The sequence below is a fragment of the Ictidomys tridecemlineatus genome, chromosome X (assembly GCF_052094955.1).
Source record: "Ictidomys tridecemlineatus isolate mIctTri1 chromosome X, mIctTri1.hap1, whole genome shotgun sequence".
NCBI lineage: Eukaryota > Metazoa > Chordata > Mammalia > Rodentia > Sciuridae > Ictidomys > Ictidomys tridecemlineatus.
This window is the reverse complement of record NC_135493.1, coordinates 33,397,651-33,421,498: the sequence shown is the minus strand read 5'-3', so window position 1 is coordinate 33,421,498 and position 23,848 is coordinate 33,397,651. Positions and strand designations below refer to the sequence as shown.

General features: G+C 44.1%; 1 long non-coding RNA gene and 1 pseudogene across 3 annotated transcripts in view; both read right to left on the bottom strand.

The window, feature by feature from the left end:
* LOC110597949 (uncharacterized) overlaps nucleotides 1-11,797 on the bottom strand; it is a 51,958-nt gene extending 40,161 nt beyond the window's left edge. For all 3 annotated transcript variants that reach the window (XR_013431703.1, XR_013431702.1, XR_013431704.1), the window contains exons 1-2: nucleotides 11,552-11,797; nucleotides 979-1,170 (exon numbers count right to left, since the gene is read on the bottom strand). This is a non-coding gene — a long non-coding RNA (uncharacterized LOC110597949). The remainder of the gene's footprint in view (nucleotides 1-978; nucleotides 1,171-11,551) is intronic.
* Nucleotides 11,798-13,118: 1,321 nt separating this feature from the next.
* On the bottom strand, nucleotides 13,119-14,291 carry LOC101975764 (L-lactate dehydrogenase B chain-like; annotated as a pseudogene).
* Nucleotides 14,292-23,848: the final 9,557 nt, after the last annotated feature.

The following is a 23,848-nucleotide window of genomic DNA, read 5'->3' as shown; positions in this document are numbered from 1 at the left end:
AAATATGGCAGGGGTGGCAACAATACCAACTAGGGACACATAATTCCAAAGGCACATCATTTTCCGGAATTTGGGGACCCAAGTCTGTTTTGTGCATGTGGTTATGGCTACTGAGTGTGTGACCCAGTTCTTCTCCTTAGGGAAGACACCTGGTTCACATACTCGGGGTGGGGGCAAGGGGCAGAGTTTATGATCTTTGAGTATGGCTATCCCACAGTGCAGCTCTAGATCAAAGAATGCACATAGAGGGGCTGGGGCTGTAGCTCAGCGGTAGAGCACTTGCCTCCCACGTGTGAGGTACTGGGTTCAATCCTCAGCACCATATAAAATAAATAAATAAAGATATTTAAAAAAAGGAATGTACATAGAGACCACCATACTCACAACTTTGGGCTGGGACCTATAGATCTAAACTCTGCCCTGGGGCTTGTCAAATAAGGTTGGTCTGGCTCAGAAGGCTCTATACATTAAGATCACTTGGCGACATTCTGAAAAGACAAGAGTATGAAATGAAGAGGGGAGAGAGAGCACTTTTCAGCCTGTCTGAGAGAAAAGGAGAAAAGGAATATAGGGCTGGGCCTTTAGACTTGCCTTGGGAAAGCACCAACCAGGGAACACATCCTCAGTTAGGTAGGAGCTGACAAAGCACATATCTATACCAGATGTTCTCCAGAAATAGAAATCAGGGGTCCATAAGGAAGGGCTGTGTGCTCAGGAGTATGAATCTTGTTCCTACCCTTGGCAGACATGCCAGAATTATGGTAGATCTTGGAGAGATGGGTTAGGAAGATGGAAAGGAAAAGGGCTGGATGAATAGGGACGAACAGGGAAATACGACATACATAAGAAGGTAAGTAAGTGTGTGTATATACACATATGTGTGCATTCACCTGTGAGAGGATGAGTGAGTGTTTGAGTAGAGAATACAACCACTGTTCTAAATAGAGATGCAAAAGCAAAGGCCTTTGCTAAGGTTACCTGCTTCTCTGAGGCCACTGAGCCCTCCTCTTGACCCAAGAACCCCGAACATGGGGCAATTAATGGATAGCGAACTGCTGAGATCCCTTAGAGGTGAGCCAGGACATCAATCTCTCTGTCTTCTCACTTGATTTGCCTCCAATTAGGGTCTTGCTTCTCTCTACTCCTTTTAAGTGCTGGTGCTCTTCAGTCCTTAAGCAGGATGAGGCCACTGGTTAGGAATTGGTTAGATGAGGACAGAAGAAAAACAACAGCACAGCAATAAAAGGGAACTTATCCCACCTTGAAGCATTAAGTCTATTTTCCCCATGAAAGCATTAGGACTTTATGCACAGTCACCTGATCCATATAATATCAATAGGTGAGCTGAGAAAACTGGGATGCTACGAACAAGACATTTGGACTTACATAAGGAGATGATATAGCAATGGTTTTCCAGGTCCATCTATTTGTTTTGGTGTTTTCCCTTAGATATTAACATTCCCTATGGAAAGCCTGAAAAGGACACCATTTTGTAAGTATCTCACCTTAGTATTCCCAAATTTAGTGCCTAGATGGCTTTTTGGCCTGCATTCAAATTTTTGTCCACAAAGGATGGAGAGAGGGGCCTCAGGGCAAAGGTAGTTGGCATTTTTAAAGCAACAGTGTCATCAAATGGAAGGGTTTTGAGCACGGCTTCTAGCCTCTCTGTGTATTAGGTGTGGAAGGCCTCTGATATGAGGAAAGGTACGTTTCTAGCACTCAGAATTTGGGGACTGGCCTTAACCACTCCACCAGGATCCTCCACTGTCACTGTTGAAGCCATAGGGCTAGACTTTCTCACTGAGGAATCCTGTATGTTCAGGCCTAACAGTCTCAGGAGGAGGCAGGTGGGAGTGTGGAGACTGGAAGAGTTTGCGGAGTGTGGCAATGTTGACAGAAATGGTGGCTGCCAAGTATGGCAAAGGGAGCTGAACTACTGAAGGGCAGTTGGTTCCATGATCCTTGCCCTTGGTACAGAAGCAAGGTTGGCTAGTGGGGATCCTGCATGTGGGGTTTAGGACCACAAGCAACCCAGGACTCCATGTCACATCTGGAGGACCCAGGCCCAGCTAAGTAAAGGGGCAACAGGTTGTTACCCTGTTAGGGGCAGATTCTTACAGAGAAGATAGATGTCTTAATTGCTGGATACTAGATCAAGGCAAGGAAAAGTAAGGCAGGTACATTATGGTTCAACTTCTGTCAGCTTTACTCTTACATCAAAGAAAGTCTGGGTTATAGGCCTCAAGGGATGATCCTCTTCACATCTTCTCATATAGGATAAAGGGTACTGGAGATACCCATTTAGTATTGGTAAGTCCAGAGAAACATCATTCTCTGGAGTTGGAGAATCAGGTCTATTCTGGATGTATGCTTGTGATTTGAAATAGTCCAATAATGCCCTATTTCCCAATCTCTCAACATTGGATATAGTTTTTCTTATTGGGTAGTGTTTTAGTCAGCTTTTTTTTTCTGTTGTGACTAAAAGACCTGATAAGAACAATTTTAGAGGAAAAACTTTTTTGGGGGCTCATGATTTCAGAGGTATTAGTATTAGCTAGTTCCATCCTTGGGGCTCAAGGTGAGGCAGAACATCATGGCGGAATAGTGTGGTGGAGGGAAGTAGCTCACATGATGAGAGAGAGAGAGAGAGAGAGAGAGAGAGAGAGAGAGAGAGAGAGAGAGAAGACAGATAGAGATAGATAAACGGATATATATATAGATATATAGATAGATAGATATACACTCCACTCACCAGATACAAAAGATATAAACCTTCCAGACACACCCTACCTCGCTTATAGTTACCACTCAGTTAAGCCCTATCAGGGGTTTAATTCATTGATTGGATTAAGACTCTCATAACCCAAACATTTCATCTCTAAGCCTTCTTATATTGTCTTATGCAGGAGCTTTTGCGGGACACCTAATATCTAAACAATAACATGAAGACACTAGGCTTCTAGCCTCTCTGTGTATTAGGTGTGGAAGGCCTCTGATATGAGGAAAGGTAGGTTTCTATTCTGGCACTCACACATGGCAGGACCAAAGTGCTGTGGTCCAGCTACACCCCAGCCTTAACTCAGGCCAAAGGAGCAAATTGAGAACACCAACTCATGGCCTTAGGCTGGGGACTTATGAGAACTCATGGATCTAGATGCTACTGTCTGGGACTTGGCAAAGAAGCCTGCTTAGATCCAAAAGGCTCTTCCCATTTAAGACAATTTGGCAGCACTTCAGAACCTTCAGAAATGTGAAATGAAGGGGGACAAAGAATAGTTTTGTGCATACATCTGGGAGACAGACAGAAACACACACACACACACACACACACACAAACAAAAACAACAAAAAAATAAGAAAGCAGTAGAGGGTCCTAGACCATGAGACTTTCTACCTGAGACCTAGACAAACACTAAACAGGGCACATAGCCCCAAGCAGGAAGGAGATGGGAAAAGGCAGCAGTTAACCCAGAAGCTCTCCAAAAGTAGGGTGTAGAGAGAATCAGTGTAGGCAAGGGAGGGCTATGTGCCGAGAAGTATGCACCTTATTCCTGGCTTTGGCAGGCAGTCATAACAGGTGGGGCATCTGAAGGATATCAGAAGGAAGAATGTTATTCTGGGTGTGAACACAGAAATAGCTACTAAAGGCTATGGAATCAGTGGGAGCTTCCGAACCCAATAGTAGTGAGCTTTATGCAGCATACTTGGATGTCTTCTTGATTATCAGATACAGGGGAATTCATGGGCTTGAAAACTTGAGAGCAATATTGAATATAAGGTGCCGAAGTCTGGCTTGGCACAAATCAGGAGCCACTTGTCAAAAAGAAACTAACTTTATTTTTAGAACTACAAACGCCAAACAAAACAGCTCCAGGGAAAAACCCTCAGAGCCCAACTGCCACCACCGGCTTCCACAAGCCTCTCTCTCCCACACCAGCCTCTCAACCTCCCCCAATCCTCCTGCTCTTGAAGCCGATTGGCTGGGTTGCGTGGGCAGAGCCAAAGAAGTCACCCAATGAGCAGCTCCGTGGAGGAGCCAATCAGCTAGATGTTGCTGGGGCCGCTGTGAGCCAATCATCAGCTGGAAGTCTGAAGGGCAGGGAAACAGCCCAATGAACATCACCGCAGAGGAGCCAATCAGCTAGATGTTGCTGGGGCCACTGTGAGCCAATCATCAGCCAGCAACTGGAAGTTTGCTGGCAGCTGGATCATCAGCCGGCAGCTGGAAGTTTGCTGGGGCCCCTTTGGCTGTGGCTCTCAACAATAAGGTAAGCCATTCTTCCTTATTTTCCTGAGGATCCCAGGACACAGGGACACAGGGAAAAGAAGCCAAGAAATGAGAAATTCACATAACAGAAGAAACAAACCAGTAAAAATCATTTAGAGGGGTAGAATCTAGAACACTGAAGACAGAAACCTGCCAGAAGCTCGACATACAGGGGCGCTGACCACACTGAACAGGCGTCCAACACGGCGGCGGCTCTGCCCTTTTGGCCCCTCAGGGCGAGCCAGGTGTCCTCTTCTCCCCTCCTGCCGCCTGCAGGCAGGGAGGCCCGAGGATTCCCCCACCCCCACCCCCAGATACCCCAGCCAGTGCGCCTGACCGGCGGCGGGGGGCGCCTCCGTGGCTTCCCCTCCTGGCCTGGCACCAGCTGCTTGGGGAGTCCTCGGGGAAAGGCTGGGCTGCTGGGCTTCCCCAAGCCCAGGTTGCGGCCAAGCCTCTCCGCCTGCCCTCCGGCTTTACCATTGTGCCTGGGACAGTGGCAGGGAGCACTCCGTGGCCGCTTCCACCTCGGGCTCCAGGACGGGCACGGACACGGACACCCACAGGAGGACACCCACAGGAGCCAGTGTGTGTTGGAACTTTGTTGCCGCGGGGCCCATTTCCACACCGAGGGCTGGGTCTCTCCCCACCCCACCTCCAATCCACCAAATGGATGTCCCTTAGGAGGGCACCCGGGTACCACCCCGCGGACGGGCAGGCACTCACTCACACACACACACACACACACACACACACACACACACACACACACACGCGAGCACAGGGACACGCAGGAGCGCCCCCGCACAGAGACGCCGCCACCTCCCGGCCGGCCTCCTCTCAGTGGGTCCTCCTCGCCAACTCGCACCGGCCCCACCACCTGGACCCCCAGAGGCCTCCTGTTTGAACGCCACGACGGCTGAGCTGGACAGCCCACGCAGAAGCTGACGGCTCTGTCTTCTTACCACCACCACCAATAACTGCTTGCCTACCTGCCTCTCCCTCTCCTTCTCCCTCTCCTGTCCTCTTCCCCACCACCCCACCCCACCCCACCCCACCCCACCCCACCCCACCCCACTCCACCTCCCGGCACCCGTGCCCCCCTCTTCTCTCTCCACATCCCTCCCTTCTGTACTTCTCCTCGCTGCTCTGCACCCCAGCCTGAGAATCTCTTGCCTCCCTGGCCCAGGACCCCATCAGCCCTCAGCTGGACCCAGGCCATGGAAGGCTCCCAGAGGAGTTCAGAACAGACCGAGAGACCCCTGGAGGCCCACCCCAGGGAAGCCAGAGCCCATCACCAATGCCCCGGCCACCCCAGCCCCACTGCCCGCACCCCCTCCCACTTTCCCCCACCCTCCCCCCCCAGGCCACGCTATGGCTGGGTCCTGCTCCTTCTGGAGAGACCCACCCAAGGCTGGAGCCAGGGAGCCCAAGTGTCCTTTTCCGGGAAGGACCAGACTCTCTTTCCTCAGCTGACTGTGTGCCTGTGGGCACCCGGCACGCAAGCAGAGGCGCCCAGTCCTGGCCTCGGGAAGCCAGTGTGGGCCTGGGCGCCTTCTCTGCCTCGTTGCCTCCCCCTTCAGAGAGCCCGCGCCTGGCCCCGGAGGGCTCACACGCCCGAGGCTCAGGCGCTCCTTCCAGGGTCCACCCCTGGGAACCCAGGGCACATGCCCACCTGTCCCTTCAAGCCAAGAGGCCCCTTGGCCTCCAGACTGGCACCCAACTCATCTCGGGCGGAGGGACCACCGCCGGGACATTGCGACACTCTGCCCTCTCCAGGGAATCCTGCTCGGCAACCCCGGCCCCCCACCCCCTCCCCCAGAACTGCCCAGCCACCAGGAAACATGCCCTGGCGCCCGGGGACCCTGAGGTCGCGGTCCATTGAGGCGAAGGGGCGCCTGGCCGGTGTGGGGCACGCTGCCACTGGGAGCAACTGAGGGACATCTAGCCGCCCCTGAAGGGGCCCACTCCCTTCCGGACTGCTCTCCTGCCCTCTCTCACACTCAACCACCCGGACTCCAAGTCCAGCCAGGAGAGGTGCTGCTGGGGACGGGGAACACCGGAACACCTCCTCACTTAGAACACCTCCCCTATGCCGTCCCTGCGTCCCCAAGATGCACACAGACACAGGGGCCCTAGGATCTGGGGGGGGCAGATGTGGTAGCGGTGTAGGGGGGGGGGTCCCTCCTGTGAGATTATTTTTATATATTTGGCAGGAGATGTGAATGAAAATGTGAAAGCTCTTGTCGTTCAATGCATTCTTCCAAATGGAGCCGTTTCTTTATAGTTCATTCATTAAAGGAAATGTTCCTGGGAGCTCACACCTAGGTTCTTCAGACCGCGGTTTAACCGCTCAACTCAAACCGACCTAGCTCACTGTGAGTGGGGAGAATCCCGGTGGGGCGAAACGATCTGCGATCCGAGATCAGAGATCAGCTGGGCAGCATCTCTTCCCTCTCGCTCTTTGCCCACCAGCTACCGGCCCACAGACGGGGAAGGGCAGAGGAATTCTCCTTGGCACCTCTCTCTACACTTGTCAGGAAAACTAGGCAGCGGTAAAAACCAGGGGCACCCAAACACAAGACCCGGGAGGTACACGTGGCCCTGCCTAGGCCACCGAGTCTTCTGATGCACTAGAGAGGACCATACTGTGGACCTGCAGTTAAAAAAAAAAAAAAGGCAAAGGAGACTTACTTGGGGGAGGCCTCGCGTCAGTGAGAAAGGCCTGACAGCTCGGATCTCAGAGCTGGGTGCAGTTGGACCCCACGGTGACCTTTGTGGTAAATCCGCCAAGCGCTACCACCTGAGTCACATTCCCAGCCCCGCACACAAATTTTTTAAAAATATTTTTGTTAGTGTGATAGTTATAAATAACAGTGGGGTTCATCTTGACATATTCCTAAATGCATACTATAATTTCCTCCACTTCAGTCGATGGGGACATAGTAGGAAATGAAATCTGAAATGAAGCAGATACAAGATCCCCCTCTGCCTCCGCCCCGCCCCGCCCCGCCTCGCCATGCTGAGGATGGAACAGAACATAGGGTATTGTGCATGCTAGGCAAGAGCTCTCCGCCACTCAGCTCCATCCCCAGCCCGGGATCAATTTTTTTTTCCTACTGCAAAACCTATGCTAATTCTATGTTCACTACTATAAACGTTTTAATACCCTGGATATCTAACCGATTTTTATTTATTTATTTGGCGGGAGATGTGAAGTGAAAATGTGAAAGCTCTTGTCATTCAATGCATTCTTCCAAATGGAGCCGTTTCTTTATAGGTCATTCATTAAAGGAAATGTTCCTGGGAGCTCACACCTAGGTTCTTTAGACAGCGGTGTAATCTCTCAGCTCAGACCGACCTAGCTCACTGTGAGTGGGGAGAACCCCGGTGGGGCGAAACGATCTGCGAACCGAGATTAGAGATCAGCTGGGCAGCATCTCTTCCCTCTCGCTCTTTGCCCACCAGCTACCGGCCCACAGACGGGGAAGGGCAGAGGAATTCTCCTTGGCACCTCTCTCTACACTTGTCAGGAAAACTAGGCAGCGGTAAAAACTAGGGGCACCCAAACACAAGACCCGGGAGGGTCCACGTGGCCCTGCCTAGGCCACCGAGTCTTCTGATGCACAGGAGACGACCTTACTGTGGACCTGCAGTTAAAAAAAAAAAAAGGCAAAGGAGACTTACTTGGGGGAGGCCTCGCGTCAGTGAGAAAGGCCTGACAGCTCGGATCTCAGAGCTGGGTGCAGTTGGACCCCACGGTGACCTTTGTGGTAAATCCGCCAAGCGCTACCACCTGAGTCACATTCCCAGCCCCGCACACAAATTTTTTAAAAATATTTTTGTTAGTGTGATAGTTATAAATAACAGTGGGGTTCATCTTGACATATTCCTAAATGCATACTATAATTTCCTCCACTTCAATCGATGGGGACATAGTAGGAAATGAAATCTGAAATGAAGCAGATACAAGATCCCCCTCTGCCTCCGCCCCGCCCCGCCCCGCCTCGCCATGCTGAGGATGGAACAGAACATAGGGTATTGTGCATGCTAGGCAAGAGCTCTCCGCCACTCAGCTCCATCCCCAGGCCGGGATCAATTTTTTTTTCCTACTGCAAAACCTATGCTAATTCTATGTTCACTACTACAAATGTTTTAATACCCTAGATATCTAACCGATTTTTATTTATTTATTTGGCGGGAGATGTGAAGTGAAAATGTGAAAGCTCTTGTCATTCAATGCATTCTTCCAAATGGAGCCGTTTCTTTATAGTTCATTCATTAAAGGAAATGTTCCTGGGAGCTCACACCTAGGTTCTTCAGACCGCGGTTTAACCGCTCAACTCAAACCGACCTAGCTCACTGTGAGTGGGGAGAATCCCGGTGGGGCGAAAGATCTGCGATCCGAGATCAGAGATCAGCTGGGCAGCATCTCTTCCCTCTCGCTTTTTGCCCACCAGCTACCGGCCCACAGACGGGGAAGGGCAGAGGAATTCTCCTTGGCACCTCTCTCTACACTTGTCAGGAAAACTAGGCAGCGGTAAAAACTAGGGGCACCCAAACACAAGACCCGGGAGGGTCCACGTGGCCCTGCCTAGGCCACCGAGTCTTCTGATGCACAGGAGACGACCTTACTGTGGACCTGCAGTTAAAAAAAAAAAAAAAGGCAAAGGAGACTTACTTGGGGGAGGCCTCGCTTCAGTTTGAAAGGCCCGACAGCTTGGATCTCTGGGCGTTGGGTCCAGTTGGACCCCATGGTGACCTTTGTGGTAAACGATGCCTGCATGACCCCAAGGAAGCATCAGTTTCCCTGGAGGGCCAGGGGGTTGGAGGCAAGCTGGAAGGAGAGGCGTTCGGAATCCGAGTCATATTTCAGCCCCTCTTTGGTGTGTGGTGGAAGACAGTTCCAGATGCCTGATAGGACGGATATCACCAAATGGATATCCCCAGTTGTGCTTACTAAGAAGCCTGCAGCACCCCTGGATTACATGAATTCTCTATTGTCACACCATGTACCCCCTTTCTGTGCTGAGAGGGAGCAAGGCAATAGGCAGCCTACCTGCAGGGAGACTGTCAGTCACTTCTCTTGCCTTTCACTATGAATCATTTTTCCTTCCAAGAACATGGAACTGCATAGAAATGGGACTGCACACAGACATTTACAAGATGGAAGTGTTTTTTTTTTTTCATAAAGAATTAAGGTAAGGCTGTGGCAGTTGTCTACAAGTCTGGTAACATTGGGAGGGTAAGGTAGGACGAAATACTCAGAATACTCAGCAACCTAGTGGGACCTTGCCTTTAAAAACAAAACAAAACAACAACAACAAAAGGACAAGGATATGAGGATGTCACTAGTAAGACACCTCAGGTATTTAATTCCCTGTACAAAGAAAAAGCAAAAACATAGGGGTGGGGTGCCGGGCAGGGCTAGAGTGCTTGCCTAGGAGGTCCCTGAACCTGGGTTCGATCCTCAGCACCACATTAAAAATAAATAAAATAAAGGTATGGTATCCATTTACAACTAATAAATAAATATTAAAAAAAGAAAAGAAAAAGGAAAAAAACATAAACCATGGTAAATCATGCAGTACAATGCAGGGTTAAGTCCTTGTATTTTCAGCTACACAGGAGGATTGCTTAAGCCCAGGAGTTCATCCAGCCTAACCAACACATAGCAAGACCCCTGCCTCAGAATAACCAACAAAATAAAATGATAACAAAACAACATTCAGAAAATGAAACAACCAACAATATGTGCTTTCCATAGAGCTGCAACTTTTATAATTTGTATGCTTATGAGTAATTTCTGATGAATGTGCTCTCATAATTAAAGATTTTCTTTTTTCATGATTAGAACTGGTAGCCAGTATATGATGTTAAAATAAATGAACTGGAAAGAGATTCAGAATCATGAAAACATTAAAAAAAAACTATTGAACAAGGCTTAAAGGTAATTAAAACAGAACTATTGTATAAGATAGAATTTCTACATAGATTTTATGCTATGGCAGAGGAAAACAACTGATTAAAATGCCATTCATTTTGTTTTTGTCTGTGATACTCAAGGATGCTTCTTTTCTCCTTGGGGTATTGAAATTGAGTTGGTAAAAAAGTCAGTTGAACATTGTTTTAATTTCTTTCTATAACATTTTCCATTTGGTTTTTTGGACACTGGAATTATAAGTTTTAACTGTCTTCTAAAAATTGAGGTTTAACACCATCTAGGGTTAACTGAACAAGATAGTTCAATTCCACACGGACTTTTTTGCACACAAAATTTTTTTTTAAAGAGAGAGATGAGAGAGAGAGAGAATTTTAATATTTATTTATTTATTTTTAGTTCTCGGTGTTTGTATGTGGTGCTGAGGATGGAACCCGGGCTGCACGCATGCCAGGCGAGCACGCTACCGCCTGAGCCACATCCCCAGCCCCGCACACAAATTTTTTAAAAATATTTTTGTTAGTGTTATAGTTATACATAACAGTGGGGTTCATCTTGACATATTCCTAAATGCATACTATAATTTCCTCCACTTCAATCGATGAGGACATAGTACAAAATGAAATCTGAAATGAAGCAGATACAGGATCCGCCTCTGCCTCCGCCCGGCCCTGCCTCGCCATGCTGAGGATGGAACCTAGGGTATTGTGCATGCTAGGCAAGAGCTCTCCGCGCCACTCAGCTCCATCCCTAGCCCGGGATCATTTTTTTTTCCTACTGCAAAACCTATGCTAATTCTATGTTCACTACTACAAACGTTTTAATACCCTAGATATCCAACCGATTTTTATTTATTTATTTGGCGGGAGATGTGAAGTGAAAATGTGAAAGCTCTTGTCGTTCAATGCATTCTTCCAAATGGAGCCGTTTCTTTATAGGTCATTCATTAAAGGACATGTTCCTGGGAGCTCACACCTAGGTTCTTCAGACAGCAGTTTAATCTCTCAGCTCAAACCGACTTAGCTCACTGTGAGTGGGGAGAACCCCAGTGGGGCGAAACGATCTGCGATCCGAGATCAGAGATCAGCGGGGCAGCATCTCTTCCCTCTCGCTCTTTGCCCACCAGCTACCGGCCCACAGACGGGGAAGGCCAGAGGAATTCTCCTTGGCACCTCTCTCTACACTTGTCAGGAAAACTAGGCAGCGGTAAAAACCAGGGGCACCCAAACACAAGACCCGGGAGGTACACGTGGCCCTGCCTAGGCCACCGAGTCTTCTGAAGCACAGGAGACGACCTTACTGTGGACCTGCAGTTAAAAAAAAAAAAAAAGGCAAAGGAGACTTACTTGGGGAAGGCCTCGCGTCTTTTTGAAAGGCCTGACAGCTCGGATCTCGGCGCTGGGTGCAGTTGGACCCCACGGTGTCCTTTGTGGTAAAGGATGCCGCAAGACCCCAAGGAAGCATGGATTTCCCAGGAGGGCCAGGGGGCTGTAGGCTAGCTGGAAGGAGAGGCGCTGGGAATTAGGATTTCAGATGTTGGCCCCGCCTAGGGGCGGAGTGGAACATCGTAAGATACTTCCTGATGCTGATGCCTGAAGGGAGAGGAGAGGGGCGCCTGGGAAAGTCAGGTGGGAACTATGTCTTAGTTGCTATTTGCTCAGGAGAACCCATTTGTCTCCTTTGAGTAAGGCGCTTGTTGGGAAGAGGGCAAAGGATGACTAAAGGATGGCTGGGGTTGTGTCTCCGTAGTAAAACGCACAAGGGTAAGGTACTGGGTTGGATCCCCAGCCTCATGTTAAAACCAACCACCAAAACAACAACAAAAACCACCTAAATAAACAAAATAAAGGTATTGTGTCCATGTGCAACTAAAAACATTAAAAAAATTACCAAAGGAACAACAAAACTGAAGATTTACTATTCAACATCCACAAAAATATTTGGAGCTTTCACATTTTCACTTCACATAGCCCCCAAATAAGTAAATAAATTAATAGATCTAGAGTATTTAGATGTTAGTAGTAGTGAAGATAGAATTAGCATAGGTCTTGCAATAGGAAAAAAAATTTTTGATCCCGGGCTGGGGATGAAGCTGAGTGGTGGAGAGCTTTTGCCTAGCAGGCACAATACCCTAGGTTGCATCCTTAGCATGGTGAGGAATCCTGTATCTGCTTCATTTCAGATTTCATTTTGTACTATGTCCTTATCGATTGAAGTGGAGGAAATTATATTATGCATTTAGGAATATGTCAAGATGAACCCCTCTATTATGTATACTACAACACTAACAAAAATATTTTTTAAAAAATATTTGAAGGAAAAAATGTTCAAATAAATACCTTTTCATTGGGATTGGTGCAAATCTGTAATCCCAGCAACTTGGTAGGCTGAGGCAGAAGGATCTGAAGTTTGAGAAGAGCCTCATCAATTAGTGAGATTCTGTCTCAATAAAGGAGGGTTAGAGGTTTGCTGGCTATGTAGTTCAGTGTTAGGATTCAATCCCTAGTACCACAAAAAGTACCCTTTCAAATTCTAAGTTCATGATTCATTTTCCTAAGGTCATTAAAGCTCTAATTGGTCCCTCCTTGACTGTGAAGCTAGTTCCCAAAACTAGGCACTCCCAGCATTATTACTCCCTGCTCTTTATGGGACCTGCACCTTTTTTGAGGCCTTCCAGGGCTGCTGCAGGTGATGTGAAACCACCTGACCAATTTGTCTATCTTCCTTTATTTTGAAAAAGTAATAACTCCTCTTCCACGTATAAGTTTATATAAGAAAATGGAAGATAGCCTACTATGATCCCCACACTGAGAAGAGGATTGTTGAATTGAGGCCTGTATCCTCCCAGCACTTTGATCTCTAAGAAGAGTATGTGTGGTGGAGGGAGGGAGAGAAATGCAAATAAAGATTCCATTTTTTTTTCCACACTAGAACAGTTAATTTTATTTGTTCAAGAGCTCTTATTGTAAGTACTAAAACGAGCCTGGGCTTTATCCTGTAGCCCATATCGCATATTAAAGAAGCAGTAAACTGACCCATGTACATGGATGCAGACTAAAGGCTCAGGTTTTCAATTTCTATAGCCTGGAGCTGGTAGTCACAGGTCTTTTAGGTCCTTCTGGATGTCCCACAGGGTATCTGCACTTTTCTTGAGGTAAGCAACCTCATCATCCTTCAGCTTCTGGTTGATAACACTGGTTAATCCCCCAGCATTGAGGACACATGGAAGGCTCAGGAAGACTTCATTCTCAATGCCATACAAGCTCTTTACCATGGTTGATACTGGGTGAATTCTGTATAGATTTTAAACATGGATTCAATAAGGTCAGCCCAATAGCCCAGTTGTTGTATCCTTTTTTCTTGATGACTTCATAGGCACTTTCAACAACCATCTTATGCACTTTCTTCTAGTTTTAACTATCATTGTCTGTTCCCATTTCTGGATTTAGTTCCTGGAGAAAAACACCAGCCACATTCACTCCACTTCACACAGCCACACTTGATTTGCCATGTTCTCCCAGAATCCATCTGTGGCAGCTGCTGGGATGAATGCCAAGTTTCTCAGCCATAAGATAGCAAAATCTAGCAGAATCCAGATTACACCCACTTCCAATCACACGGTGCTTGGGTAATCCACTTAGTTTCCAGGTAACATATGTAAGAATGTCCACTGGGTTGGAAACCACAATTATGATGCAATCGGGACTGTACTTGACAATTTAAGGAATAATGAATTTGAAGACATTGACATTTCTCTGCACAAGATTGAGACGACTCTCCCCCTCCTGCTGATGGACTCCTGCAGTTACTACCACTATCTTAGAATTGGCAGTCACAGAGTAATCTTTATCTGCCACAATTTTAGGTGTTTGAAGAAACAAGCTTCCATACTGCAGATCCATCATTTCTCATTTGAGCTTATCTTCCAAAACATCCACCAGAGGAAGTTCATCAGCCAGAGACTTTCCCAGAATGCTGATAGCACACGCCATACCAACTTGACCAACACCCAGTACAGTGATCTTATTGTTTGGGACTGTCACCTCTTCTTCTGCAACTGGTGCAGTGAGTTTTTCCTTGAGGGTTGCCATTTCAAACAGGCGATACAAGGCTCTGAGACTGCAGAGCCTTCTTGCGAAGACAATGTCAGCTGCGTGTCTCCTCGGGCGCCGGATCTCAAAGGATTCCATTTATTTATTTATTATTTATTTTTAAACATCAGAAATTTATTGGTTGCTCAAAACATTACATTGATCTTGGCATATCATATATCATACATTTGTTTCAAATGGGGTATGAATTCTTAGTATTCCCCCTTGTACAGATTGCAGGATCATGTTGATTATATAGCCACGTTTATACATACTGCCAAACAAGTGTCTGTTGTATTCTGCTGCCCTTCCTATCCCCTTCCTACCCCCCTCCCCTCCCTTCCCCTCCCCTCCCCTCTCTCTACCCCATATACCATAATTCATTTCTCTCACTCTCTCTTATTTTTTTCCTCCCCTTCGCCTCACATCCTCTTATATGTATTTTTGTATAACAATGCAGGTTTCCTTCCTTCTTCCGTGCAATTCCCCCTCTCTCTCCCATTCCCTCCCACCTCTCATCCCTGTTTGATGGTAATCTTCTTCTCATGCTCTTCCTCCCTGTTCTGTTTTGAGTGCCCCCCCCTTATATCAAAGAAGACATTCGCATTTGTTTTTAAGGGATTGGCTGACTTCACTTAGTATAATCTGCTCTAATGCCATCCATTTCCCTGCAAATGCCATGATTTTGTTGTTTTTTATTGCTGAGTAATATTCTGTTGTGTATAAATGCCACATTTTTAAAATCCATTCATCTATTGAAGGGTATCTAGGTTGGTTCCACATTCTAGCTATTGTGAATTGTGCTGCTATGAACATTGATGATGCTGTATCCCTGTAGTATGTTCTTTTTAGGTCTTTTGGGAATAGTCTGAGAAGGGGAATAGCTGGGTCGAATGGTGGTTCCATTCCCAGCTTTCCAAGGAATCAAAGATTCCATTTTTTAAACCATAATGTAGAAAGCTCTCTAGGCCCTGTTAGCCTAGGGCTATTTGGTTACTAAACAATTGACTTCCAAGATATTTTTGTTGATCTTTTTTATTTCTATGAACAAAGTAGTCCTTGATTTTCACTATTTTTTTTTAATTTTATTTTTAGGCTGTACTGGGAATTGAATCCAGGCCTTAGTGCAGGGTAGGCAAGCGCTTTAACACTGAGCTAAATCCCCAGCCAATTTCTTCCCTTCCTTTCTCCCTCCCCCCCTTCCTTTGTAAATTTCAAGACAAGATGGTCTCTAAGTTGCCCATGCTGATCTGGAACTTGTGGTCCTCCTGCTTCAGTCTCTTGAGTAACTAGGATTACAGGACAGCGCCACTCCACCAGGTTCCCCACTTTATATTTCTTTTTTTTTTTTAAAGAAAAATAATTTCCACAAATGCAGATACCTTACAAGAGAAAATGGAAGTCATGCCTGCTCATGTCCTGTGTAACCATTTTTAAGAAACCCATGGCCTCTGCATCAACCTGGAAGGCAGCACAACTGGGCATTGACTGCCAGTAACTCCTCCTTACATCTGCCTCCAAGCCTCACCCACTCAATTCCCCAGCTGATGACCATCTGAAACCCATACCCCAAGACTACCTGCTAGCTGCTACTTCCAGCCTTAGGCTCAGCTGTAATTTGTAGCCCTTTTTTTCTTACCTATTCCCTTGCTGTTTGGGCAAAGGTTGGAGGAAATTATCAGAGCAAAAGAAGGAGGAAAATGAAGGCCTTGAGATTATTACTGCTGCCAGGTAACTTTTTACATTTCAGGTAAATACCAGAAATCTCACGAATCCCAGCTGCTTTCTGTTGGTGAGGGGTAGGTTGAGGAAGAGGTTGAAAACTTCACCTTGTAGGAGGTAGGAAGGGAAAGAGCTTCCAATTCCTCCCACAAGGAATTATACTGCAAAGACCTGAGCTGTGAAACTCAGGGCCTCTTTTCTGGAATTTCTCCCTGTCTCCCCCCTGCCCCCACCATCCTGCTTTTTGTAGGCTATTCCCCTACAAAAAGAACCAAGTCAAAGCCATTTTTCTGTCTCCATTCTCTGAACTGACACAGATTCAGTTAACTGCTCATTGTGCTAGAAAACAGATTCACAGAGGTTAAATGACTTTGCCGAGGTGAATCATGGTGAATTCACTGTGTAGTGCTCCCAGGATGCCAATCTTTTTGCTTTCTCCATGCAAGAAAAAGTACTCATCATCACTAGTCATTAAAGAAATACAAATCAAAACTATGAACCACTTCACAGCTGCTAGGATAGCTAGAATAAGCTAGAATAGAAAACAAGTGTGGTAAGATAGTGGTGAAATTTTGGAATTCTCATACACTGCTGTGGGAAATAAAAATGATGTAGGCACTGGGGAAAGCAGTTTGGTGCTTCCATTAAAAGTTAATGAGTTACCACATGATCTCAATCCTAGTTATACAGCCAAGAAAATTGAAAGTGGATATTCAAACAAAAACTTGAATATTTATGGCAGCATTATTCATAAGGCCAAAAAACAGAACACAAATTCCCATCAACAGATGAGTGTTTAAACAAAATGTGGTATGTTAATACCATGAATTATTATTTTGGGCTGAGGATATAGCTCAATAGTACAGCACTTGCCTTGTGTGAGAGTGGTCCTGAATTTGATTCCCAGTACCACACACAAATCACCATGAATTATTATTTAGCCATAACAGGGATAGATTTATGACACAACATGGATTAACCATGAAATAGTATAATATGTTAGAGACAGTAGACACAGCATATAGCATGATGGTATTCACATGAAATATTCATGTGAATATCCAATATTCAATGAAACAAACAATATTTGTTTTGTGTATAGGCAAACCTAAAAAGTGGTTTAGTAGTTGCCAGAAGCCAGGAGAGAAAGGAATGAGGAATGACTGATAATAGATATAGTCTTTCTTTTGGAGGTGATAAAAAATGATCTAAAATTGGTTGTAGTAATAGATGTAAAATTTTGTGAATATGTTAATAAACAATGATATGTCTACATTTTTCAAGGACAAATGATATGGTATGTGAATTATATATCAATAATAAAGATAAGATAATTAACACATAGATTTGTTAAAATTTAGGGAAAAGATTGATGGGAAATTTCACAATGTGGGTAAATCAATGTGAGAATTCTGTGGCTTATGGATTACTATTTACAGCAAAAGTATACAAAGTATATGTTTTGAATGCAACATATGGAACTGGAGTACAAAGCATCTACTATGATTATTCTTGCCCAAAATTGCACCTTGATTAAACCAAATCCATAGATTGAACTGCAAGATCTTCTGTTTATGAAGGAACATATTTTGCACAAGGATGCAAAATATTCTGTAGTGAAATGTAAGAAAGTGAATATTTACAGGACAAATAATAAACCAGTCTCTCATCATAGGCATGGCAAATAAGGGGGCTGTTATGTATTAAAAGAGGAATGGGAGATATTTGAATCAATACTATTTATAATACTTCTTTGGGTTCTAATAAGGTCAAATCAAATTTAAGAGGTATATTTATTTCAAACAGGGAAATTGGATGTTTGTGTTTCATGTACCATTGGACAATAATTGTAATTTTTGTCTGATTCAGTGAGAGTATTTTTTTTTCTAAAATCCATATGTATGTTATTGTTGGGTTGGTGGTGGTGGCTTGGCAGCGATTTGGTGGCGACTTAGTGGGGACTTGGTGGCGACTTAGAACAAAGCAGCCCGTGCAGGAAAGGAACAGCAATCAGGTGCCAACGGAAACGCCTAATGCCTGTCAATCATCAGGACCCCCTGGCCAATCCTGGAGTTCAGCCAACTCCCCTGACCAACTCCAACGAGACAAGGGACCTTAAAAACACCTTTTCCTGTCCCAAGCCCTTCCCTTCCTGCTGTAAGCCCCATAAAAGTCCAGTCTAGTCGAGCTTCCATGCGGTTTCTCCTCAGACCCTTCCCCTGTCCCCTCTGTGGGTCTGATCGAGTTCCGCCCGGGAGTGATATCTCAATAAAGCCTCGTTCAGCAGCCCTTTTAAATCTGCCTCCTTTGGTCGCTGCCCTGCCCTGCCTGATCTGACAGTTATAATAGACACTATGTATTGCATAGTCTTTTAGATTTCATACATGAAGGCATATAAAACTTGGAATATACTTTGAAACACACCAGTGAAAAATAGCAAATGAAACATAATTGGTTGAATATTCATTACTGTTGAAGCTTGGTGGGTACGTGGAATTTTCCATATGTTGTTTTATTGGCTTTGTTTTAAAGTATCTATGATAAAGAGTGAACAAGAACAGTTGAGAGTAATAATTTGAATACATTACTGAGAAATATGAATGAAAATAACAAAACTGAAAGAGTCAATTATTAGCGGGTCATGATGGAAGTCACCTGTAATTTCAGCTACTTATGAGGCTGAGGCAGGAGGATCAAAAGTTCAAGGCTAGCCTGAGCAATATAGCAAGACTCTCTCTCAAAAATAAAAAAGTAGGGCTGGGGGTGTTGATTGGGTATGTCTCCATGTAGGACTAGAGTCAGATAATTCTTTTCAAGAATTGTAAAATTGTTCAACACTTTTTGAGGAGTATGCTATTAATTTTTAATGATAACTCATACCAGAGTGTAAATATGTGGAAGGAAATTCTGAAAGAAGCACACTGTAGGGCTGGGGATATAGCTCCATTGGTTGAGTGCTTGCCTCGTATGCACAAGGCCCTGGGTTCAATCCCTAGAATTGCCCCCCCCCAAAAAAAAGAAAGAAAGAAAAAGAAGCACACTATAGTGTTAATAAGGTCATATCTGGGAATGATATGAACATTTAGGTTTTTGGCCAAATGTGACTTTCATTAATTCCTTCAACAAACATTTACTAAGCACCTACTGTGTGTGAGATATCTTCTTCATGCTGAAAGTAGAGCCATAAAAGAAACTAAAGAGTCACTACTCAAATGGGCTTCATGTTCCAGTAAGGGAGACTAAGAAAATAGTCAATAAGATACCAATAGAACCAATAAGATATCGACATCATGATGGATATACATGAGCTATATAGCAGACTAAGCAGGGAAAGGGGACCCTGAGGTGAGAGTGTGAAATTTGTACCTTCAAGTAAATTGTACATTGAAGGCCTGACTGAGAAGGCTACACTAGAGGAAAGACCTGAGGTAGGCGAAAAAGTTGGAGATCTGAGGAAGAAAGTTGCAATGACAGGCACTGCCTGTACTGCCTACTGATTTTCTCCTTTAAATTTATTATTGATAAATAGCAATGTTCTCCTGAAGAGATGCTGTTTGTTGTTATTGTTTGGCAGTAGAGATTGGCCAGGATAAGGTCAAAATTTCCACGAAGGTTCACACTATGAGGGCATGGCTTAAGGCCCTGGATACTCTGAACAAATTGAGGCTATAGCCACATGTAGTAAGTGTGTGTTTCTATAAAATGAATCTTTTTGGAATGCATGTATAAGCAGATCCTTCCATTAGCCTCTCACTTATGTAGCTTACTCCAGTGTTGTAAGCTGTTGCTACTGTGGTGTGTGTGTGTGTGTGTGTGTGTGTGTGTGTGTGTGTGTGTGTGTGTGAGTGTGTGTGAGTGTGGTGCTAGGGGTAAAACCTAGGGCCTCCTGAATGTTAGGGAAGTGTTCTACCACTGAGATGCCCCTTCAGCCCATCATTTACAGCTGCTGTAGTAACAGTACTGTACAAAACCCAAACTTGTTTGATACCTGGTGCCAGGATGGTAACTATTATTGGGATCAATAAGCTATGAGTGGGCGGGCATATCTGTATTTGTAGATGTAGGGTCAACAGGCTATTTATTTAATTGACTTTAGGGACAATGACTTAAGTGAGCAGAAAAGGCTGATCAGTGTCTTTGACCATAAACCTGAAGGCCTGGAGAATACAGCATGAAGTCACTAAGTGGTCACAATGGATTACATCACAATGAACTCCTTGCTATAAAACCCAGATCACCTTGGGACTGAGGTTATTTCTCCTGAGGGTCTGTAGTGGCAAGTAGGGTTCTGAGTGGTGGTGGTGGTTAAATAGTTAAAAAAAATACTGGGTTTTTTGAAAAATGCTGAATTTATACTTTGGAAAATTATTTTATATCTGTGGCTCAGGTATGCAATAATACTTGTTTTATTTTTCAGGTCATAGTACATTGTAAACACACCACACTGTGATTTACAGCTAGTGCTACCCGGCAGAAGTTTGGACTCACTTCAAGCGTATAGGAAAGTTGGATGCTGATTTCACAGCATCCTATAGGTATGTGATACAATTCTCAGTTGTATTTTTTTTCTTTTTTTTTTCTTTTTTTTAAAGAGAGAGTATTTATTTTTTAGTTCTCGGCGGACACAACATCTTTGTTTGCATGTGGTACTGAGAATCGAACCCAGGCCGCACGCATGCCAGGCAAGCGCGCTACCACTTGAGCCACATCCCCAGCCCTCTCAGTTGTATTTTTGATTGTTGTACCACTTCTATACAATAGGTTCCTCTTTAAAGGTAGGTCTCTCACTGGACTTTCTTTGTTGGTATAGGCATTGTGTCCATGTATACTCAATAGCTGTTAATTATTATTATGATGATGATTGTGAGAATCTTCTCTGTGCAATGGGAAAGATCAACTTAAGTTGGTAAGTTCCAACACTCCCAAACCAGCTTAAGCTCAAAGCCATTATTTAACTAGATATGAATTCCTTGATTTTTAGAAGCAAGACTTTCTGATGTGTCTTAATCCACTTTGTACTGCTTCCATGGAGGGTTGGTAGGAATAGTGTGTCCATTAGGCTTCAATCAGTACCTTAGCTTTGTTCTTTTCTAAAAAAACATTTTTAATATTTACTTCTTTTACTTGTACACAATATCTTTGTTTTATTTCTTTTTTTATGTGGTGCTGAGGATCGAACCCAGGGCCTCGCAAGTATTAGGCAAGTGCTCTACCACTGAGCCACAACCCCAGCCCCTTTAGCTTTGTTCTTAGTGCTCAACATAGAGCAAAGAAAGACAGGGTTATTTCAGTACCCTAAGACCTTTAAAGGCGATCACAGTAGCCTGATGAAGCCTTAGAGCTAGGAAAGAATTGAGGTGATCTTGTGTGTCCTATGAATTGCTGGTGAAAGGTCCTCTATCATCCTACATTGTACTCTCTGAAGGCTGATCTGAGACTTGTGAAATGTACTGTCTCTTCTAGGTAAGTAGTTTTACTTATACCTAACTGAAATAGCTATTATGAGGGATCAAGCATGAACTCATTTGTCATGTCTTTAAGGGGAGAAACCTAGAGCTGTCCAATTCCTGTAACATATTCTCTTCTCCATAGCATACACAGAACAGGCTTAAAGTAATATTTAAAAGTGAGTAGCTTATTTATGATAATACCATTCTTTTGTAATTTTAATTGCAACATACACTTATTGTAGATGATTTTTGAAAGCTGATGATGAGGGAACTACCTTCAAATGTTTATATTGGTTTATACTTTCTTATGGATCACAAGGTTGACACACACTCTTGATGACTTGGGTTAGCTGGCCTAAGGTTCAGCCATTACTGGCTTTTAGTACTTTACTTTGTGCCATGTCCTTATGATTCTGTTCTGTTAAAACCATTAGTGTAAGGTGAGGTAAGGGGCCAGGTGATAAGAGGGTGATCAGCATCATAAAGCCATTATGACCTCATCAACTTGTCATCTCTGATATTGAGCCAATCATTTTACTTAGTTTCAGTTTCTTCAGCTAATAGGAGAGTCAAATAAATAAGTGTTTCTTAAAATATTATGACCAAGAAGCTGAAGAATGGTGTGGAAATTTTATTTTATAAAAGTACATGTTGACCTACACACAAAAATTCAAGAATTTTAAAGAAACCATTCTTAGTTTTCAATATCCAAACTCAAGTGGCTTGGTGTTTTAGTTTTACACATATGTGAGTCCAGTGTCATCTATTGTTCAAATCATTTCAGTTCCCTGCCTAAAACTCTTTAATGTTTTTTCTTTAAATTAGAATTTAAAATAACAATACACCACAGCCAACAATCAACAAGATCTGGTTATACTTCCATCATCACTCACTGTTTTCCTCCTGAGCTACTTTGCCCTAGCCACAAAGGTGTGTGTGTGTGTGTGTGTGTGTGTGTGTGTGTGTGTGTATGTATGTGTGTGTGTGTGTATATATATATATATATATATATATATATAAAATTTGGTACCCAGGGGCACTGAACTATTGAGTCACATCCCCAGACCTTTTTATATTTTATTTTGAGACAGGGCCTTGCTAAGTTGCTGAAGTTGATCTCACACTTGAAATCCTCCTGTCTCAACCTCTCAAGTATAGGGGTGTACACCTGTAATCCCACAACTCAGGGGGCTGAGGCAGGAAGATCACAAGTTTGAGGCCAACTTCAGTGACTTAGCAAGGTCCTGTTTTAAAACAAAAAGATTAAAGGGTTGGGGATATAGCTAGTGTTAGAGCAGCACCACTGGATTCAATACCCAGCACTGAAAAAAACAATTCTAGCCTGAAAAATGATAAATTTCCTAATATATATTTTTTCAATTTTCAAGAGAGTCTTGTGTCAACTAGCAAACGTTGAGAGAAGTATTAAACAAAAAGGAGTACAATTTTCAAAAGGTAAGGCTATTAGTATTAGATATATTTGGTTTTCAGATAATTTAATCTTATCACATATCCTTTCCTTTCTTTTTTAGAAGACCTTTTAAAAAATTTTTTGGTACCAAGGATTGAACCCAGGGGTACTTAATCACTCAGATACATCCACAACTCTTTTTATTTTTTTATTTTGAGAGAGGGTCCTGCCAAGTTGCTGAGGCTGGCTTTGAGCTTGTGATCCTCCTGCCTCAGATTCCCAAGTCACTGGGATTACAGGTGTGAACCAACACACTTGGCAGTAGTTCTAAGTTCTGATCTCAGTATCAGATCCCATGTATGGTAGTAAAGCCAGACAAACTTATATTGGAGGACACCATCTTTTCAGTGAACTAGCACACAAGGTCATTCACTGACCATGAATGCCCTGAGGTGGGTTTAAAATTTACACTAAGTAAGAGAGTACAGAAGACTTGGATCAGCTAATATGAAACATTTCTCAGGGACTTCAGTATTAATGAATAAAACAAGAGTATTTCAAATTTGAGTCCAAATATTTATTAACCAGTTTGCTTACCCACTCTTCCTTCAGACTTGGATTTGAAAGACTTATAATTTCTAAAGGTCAGATATATATTTAACTGAATCAATAGTGAAAGCACTTTGGGGAACATCAAATCATTTTATTGAGGGGTTTGTGGGTAGAGAGGATGGGGTTGAAGAGGACAAGGAGATCTGATGGCTTTGTCAGGGCCAGATCTCCCCTGACTCACCAACACTGAAAAGCTGGAAACACTTGTTGTTCCACATACTCAAAAGTCAATTTGAGACAAGGAGATGTATCAAGGAGAAACAGAAGGAACATCTTTGGGATTTGTGTGTAGACTTCTAGAATCAAAAGGTAACATTGACAACCAAGGGCAAGGAAGATGTTAACAATATTTCTCTT